Here is a 6,000-nt window from a genome sequence, read left to right as displayed (position 1 = left end):
CCCAGGCCATGAAAACCGCCACCGCCTGAATTGCCGCCAGGTCCGTGGTTACCATCGAACATGTTGGAATTTTTAAACGCCTTCATGATCGTACAGTCCTTCCACAGATGGGTAGCTGGCTTCTCTCGGGTCTCGTGTCTCGGACAGGGTTCATTCAGTAGTTGCTCAAGAGTGGGACCTGACCCGCCGGACCGAGGAGGTGGCCTCCCCTTGCACTGTTGGTTGTTTCCCTGTGTATTGGTGTTAGCCACAAACTCGTTAGCCTTACGTTTATTACCTCCTTGATTCGCCGGGTTATGCTGGTGACCCTTGCCATTGCCGTTCTTTTTTCCCTTCCCTACCTTCTCTTCATCAGACGCGGGATCCTTGGTACTATCTGAATCATCATATTTGTCCAGAGCCGCCATCAACTGGCCCATGTCATGACAATCATGCTTGAGCCACCCCAACTTCCGCTTCAGAGGTTCAAAACAGCAATTTTTCTCCAACATTAAGACCGCAAAGCCGGCATCCATCTTATCAGATGAATGTATTATCTACTTGACCCGGCTCACCCAATGGGTCGTGGACTCACCTTCCTCTTGCTTATAGTTAGTCAAGTCCACGATGGACATAGGTTGCTTACATGTGTCCTTGAAGTTCTGAATGAATCAGGCTTTTAACTCCTCCCATGAGCCGATGGAGTTGGGTGGCAACCCTTTCAACCAAGTGCGAGCTGTTCCATCCAACATCATAGTGAAATATTTAGCCATTGCTGCATCGTTGACCTCCAATAGCTCCATCGCTGACCTCCAATAGCTCCATCGCCATCTCATAACTTTCAATCCATGCCCTAGGCTGCAAGTCGGCTGTGTAATTAGGCACTTTACAAGGCCCCTTAAAATCTTTTGGCAAGCGCTCATTACGTAGAGCCGGCGCCAGGCAAGGGACACCTCCTGTCCTCGTGGCCACTCCTGCCTCAACAGAGGTTGCTGGATAAACCGGAAAAGCCTGATGAGCCGCCTGCTCAGCTGCCAGTTGAACTGCCCGCTCAGCCTCCTGACGGATCCTCTCCTGATCCACCAAGTTAAAGGCTCCATCCTGCGCTGGGTCATGCCTGCGGGGCTGGTTACGGCGTTGGACATTGCTTGACATAGCCGCTGAGTCCATATGCCTGCTATAGCTTGGGCTCCGGCTTGGGCGAGGGGTCGAATGGATTCTGTCTCGACTATAAGAGTACGCATCCTGCTGTGCCAGGGCTGTCTGAAGAAGTTCTCTGACCCTTCGTGTTTCGATCATCGTTGGAGAGTCGCCTTCCATTGGGAGAGCCGCCAGATGAGCCGACGCAACAATTAAATTCTCCAAAGGGTTAGAGAAGTGACCTGGTGGTACTGGCGTGTAATGAGGCGGAGCAGTATTCACATGGGGTGGTTCCATGGCCCTCAGCTGAACCGGCGCCCCCGTCCCGGGTGTTGTGATCCGGTTTGCCTCCGGTGGGTTGCTGGGACCGGCCCCGGGTGTGTGGACAAGGTTCCTAGGATCGTAAGTCAGAGGAAGACGTGACTGAGTTTTCTGGTGTGTCTTCTCCTCATGACCTCGTTTGACGTGTTCAGATCCACCGAGAGCCGGAAAATCTCCGCTTGAAGTTGCTGAGCACGTGCATCCAGAGCCGCCCGTTCTGCGGCCATCCTGACATCTTCCGCTGCTAAATTTTCCTTGGCCTGTGCTACCTCTCCACGTAGCTGTGCTACTTCTACGTCATGCTGAGCCTTATCCGCTGGCTCAACCACAACAGTCAACAGGGCCGTCATCCTATCCACGAGGTCCATTAATACCTGAGCTGGCGGGCACACGGGGTCTCCTGACCCGGTGGTTATGTCTGCCGCAGCCGTAGAGTTCTAACCAGGTTGAGTGCCAGCCATGAAGACTCCAGCTCGATTCAGCGGCTTAGTGGGGTCCGAAATACTGCCGCCATCGGAACAACCCCCAAGCTCGCCGTCTTGTAACTGATACAAAGAATCTGTTTCGCCTGTGGATGAATCACCGTCAAAACAAACGGCCATCACACCATCGTCCATCGACCCTTCAGAAAATTCCCCTCCATGGATGCAACCCACGAAGGCACGCCTCATGGCGGGTTGAGCCCGGGCAGATCTAGCGCGCTGAGCCGTCTCGACGAGGTCGGTGCAGATGCCTGGCTCAAGGCCCGGCTCGCCGATCCGGCCGATGAAGACGTGGATTCCACCGAAGGGAACTCGGTATCCGTACTCAATTGAGCCAGCATCGGGGCCCCAGCCTTCGTCATCGATGTAGAGTTTGCCGCGACGACTCTTGGTCATCCGGCCCACAGCGTATCCCTTGAGCCCTTCGAAGTTGCCCTTCAAGAACTCAAATCCGCCGTGCGCTGGCCCCACGGTGGACGCCAACTGTCGTGAAATTGTCACGGCAGATGTCCTAGCGAAAGGACTTAGTCATAGGGCCATCACAACTAGGAAGCTTAAAGGGGTTAATCGGGACAAAGGACACGAGAGGTTTATACTGGTTCGGCCCCTTACGATGAAGGTAAGGCCTAGTCCAGTTGATGTTGAATTGCTAGGTTTTGATGAACAAGGAGCGAAACCGCTAGCTTGGCTATTGATCTCTTGATCCTTTCCCCTCAGCCGCCGCCTGGTCGTCCCCTTATATATACGGGTTGACGCCTGGCGGCCTACAGAGTCCCGGCCGGCTCATAAAACGTGTCCGGCTCGGTGACTTCTTGTATATGCCTTTCTTTACAAGTCTTTTGTTACATATGGCGGTTTACAATATTGGGCCTTAAGCCGCCTCTGGGCTTAGGCCTTCTACATTTCTTAATAAACTATCACATTGAATATTACTGGGCTTCTCTTAACAACCCGCCATTAGTGTTGACCCGGCCCCTCCTGGGCGGGTCATACCTGGTAGCTATATCCCCAACACTACCCCTACTTTGTCACTGGGTGAGGACACCACAAGATTGAACCCAAAGCTAAGCAGTTCTCCCATTGCAAGAAAAACCAATCTAGTTGGCCAAACTAAACCGATAGTTCGAAGAGAATTACAAAGATATCAAATCATGCATATAAGAATTCAAAGAAGATTCAAATAATATTAATAGATAATCTGATCATAAATCCACAATTCATCGGATCTCGACAAACACACCGCAAAAGAAGATTACATCGGATAGATCTCCAAGAACATCAAGGAGAACATGGTATTGAGAATCAAAGAGAGAGAAGAAGCCATCTAGCTACTAGCTATGGACCCGTAGGTCTGAGGTAAACTACGCATGCTTCATCGGAAGGGCAATAGAGTTGATGTAGATGCCCTCCGTGATCGAATCTCCCTCCGGCAGGATGCCTGAAAAGGACCCAAGATGGGATCTCACGGGAACAAAAAGTTGCGGTGGTGGAAAAGTGTTTTCGTGGATACTTCCGGAGGTTTGGGAATATATGTGAATATATAGGAGGAAGAACTAGGTTAGGGGAGTCACGAGGGGTCCACAAGGTAGGGGCGCCCTCCACCCTTGTCGCCGCCTCGTGGCTCGTCTGACTTGAACTCGAAGTCTCCTAGGTGTCTTTTGGTCCAAGAAAATTCATCATGAAAGTTTTATTCCGTTTGGACTCCTTTGATACTCCTTTTCCGTGAAGCTAAAAAAAGGAAAAACAGAAACTGGCACTGGGCTCTAGGTTAATAGGTGTAACACCCCGGATGTAACTTGCCATATTTGTACTCCGACTCTTACCATTTCGGCTATAAGTTATGAGATTTCCCTTCATGGTTGGGTTTTGTCATTGTTTTGCATTTTGTTCATGTCATGCATTTCATATCATGTCATCATGTGCATCTCATTTGCATACGTTTTTGTCTCATGCATCCGAGCTTTTTCCCCGTTGTCCGTTTTGCAATCCGACACTCCTACGTACACCGGCGTCCACCTTTTGTCTCTTTTCGTGAGAGAGTGCTAAACATTCTCAGAATGGACCGATATTTGCCAAGTGGCCTTGGTACACGACTGATAGACCGCCTGTCAAATTTCATGCCATTTGGAGTCCGTTTGATACTCCAACGGTTAACCGGGTAACCGGAAAGGTCTCTTTTGTGTTGCAGCCCAACACCCCTCCAAAACGGCCCAAAACCCCATCCAAACCCCTTCCATGTCCTCCGTCGTCGGATCACGACCGCGTGGTCGAAAACTACACTCCATTTGGACACTTCTACCTCCTCCTAGCTATAAATATGTGCACCCCTCCGAAATTTCGGGTCCTGTCGTGGGGTTGTCATGACAGATGTCCTCGTGAAAGGACTTAGTCGTGGAGCCATCGCTACAGGTTAGCTTAAAGGGGTTAAACCGGACAAGGGACACGAGGGGTTAGTTCGGCCTCTTCGATGAAGGTAAAAGCCTACGTCTAGTTGTGATTGGTATTGCTAGGGTTTTGATGACCAGGGAGGAAATCCGCTTTACCTGGCTCTTGAGTTGTTGTCGTTGTCCCTAAACCGTGGTCGGGTCGTCCCTTTATATACATAGGTTGACACCCGCCGGTTTACAGAGTCCCGAGGGCAGATCATAAACGTGTCTGACTCGGTCTCTATTCCTCTAACTTACAATACAAGTTATATGAAAGAGTCGGTTTACATCTACAGGCCTTAACCCGCGTTTGGGCCTTGGGCCTTCGTAAAGCGCCTCCATCCTCACGTCTTCATGGGCTTCTATCTTCATGGAGCTAACCCGGCCACTCCTAGCCGGTTTACCTCCAGTAATTATATCCCCAACATTAGGCCCCAAATTGATTTGAACTTGTTCATGTCAATCTTCAATATTTAGAAAAATTCTTGCCCTCGCACCTTCATATAGATCTGGTAAACCGCCGTGATGTCATCCTTTAGATCCGTTGTAAACTGTCATGACGTAATCTGTCCGTTGAAGCCGAAGATACCCTTCATTAATGAATATCCGACCCTCGAGGCGACATTCTTATTAACTATCCATTTTAAGCTCCTCAATTTACGCACTTGTCGCTTATCGGTTCACCTTATAAATAGGCCCAAGGGCCATTCTCTTTTTCCCCCTTCGCTTCTTCTTCCTCCTTGCGACGTCTCTGCACCCGAGCGCTGCCGCCGTCGCCGAGCTTCGCCTCCGCCTCTCCATTGGCCGCTGCATCAACCTGGTTCTTTCCTTTTCCCCTTTGTAGATCTGTCTAGGGTTTCCTTGTTCTTCGCAGTTCATCGAAGTTCATCAGGGCCCTGGTGCTGCTCTTCCCTATTCCTCCTTAGTCCATGGATAAAAAACCTCAAGCTTGATATATTCCGCGTAATGGTTTATTTTCCACTACCACAGCAAACCCTCATGCGCATAACAACTAATCTGGTCCCTTGTGAACTCCTTCGGGACCAACCCTTTTTAGGTCTAAATCCTTTTGATTTCCTGTCTTATGGTAGATCCAAAATTTTCCTGCAACCTTGTGAAATCTGTTTTACCGTACGTAGTCATTTTTTCCTTAGATCTGTATCATCTTTACCACATAGGCGGTTTACCTTTGTAAAAGCGATCTATCACATACCATTAGTCCCCTGGTGAACCGGCAAGCCTTTTTACCTCCGTTGTTACACTCCGGTTTAACAACATGTGTATACCTTTATTTCTGATATTGCCTTGTCATTCATTATTGTATCAACCTCCGGTTTACGCAATTTACATACCTGTATATCTTTATTTCGTCGCATCTTATGTATCACCATGAATGATTTGTAAACCGGTATTTCCTTTCAGCTTTTCGCTTGCAATGGACAAACGGTTTTACGCTTGTAACTGGCCTCCTTCCCGGGTTACCGAAGAGCAGCTTAATGGAATGGTCAGAATTGGTACTTTGCCAAAAAAGAATGAGATCCGGTGGCGAGTTCCTGGACCGGAGAATCCTCCTACCCCTAAGCAGGGTGAGGTAGTGGTATTTGTTGACCACATAGGTCGTGGTTTCAAACCGCCCAGGTCAAAGTTTTTCC

The sequence above is a fragment of the Triticum urartu genome, chromosome 3A, assembly GCF_056163025.1.
Source record: "Triticum urartu cultivar PI428250 chromosome 3A, HENAU_Tu73, whole genome shotgun sequence".
Taxonomy (NCBI): domain Eukaryota; kingdom Viridiplantae; phylum Streptophyta; class Magnoliopsida; order Poales; family Poaceae; genus Triticum; species Triticum urartu.
This window is presented reverse-complemented; position numbering follows the sequence as displayed.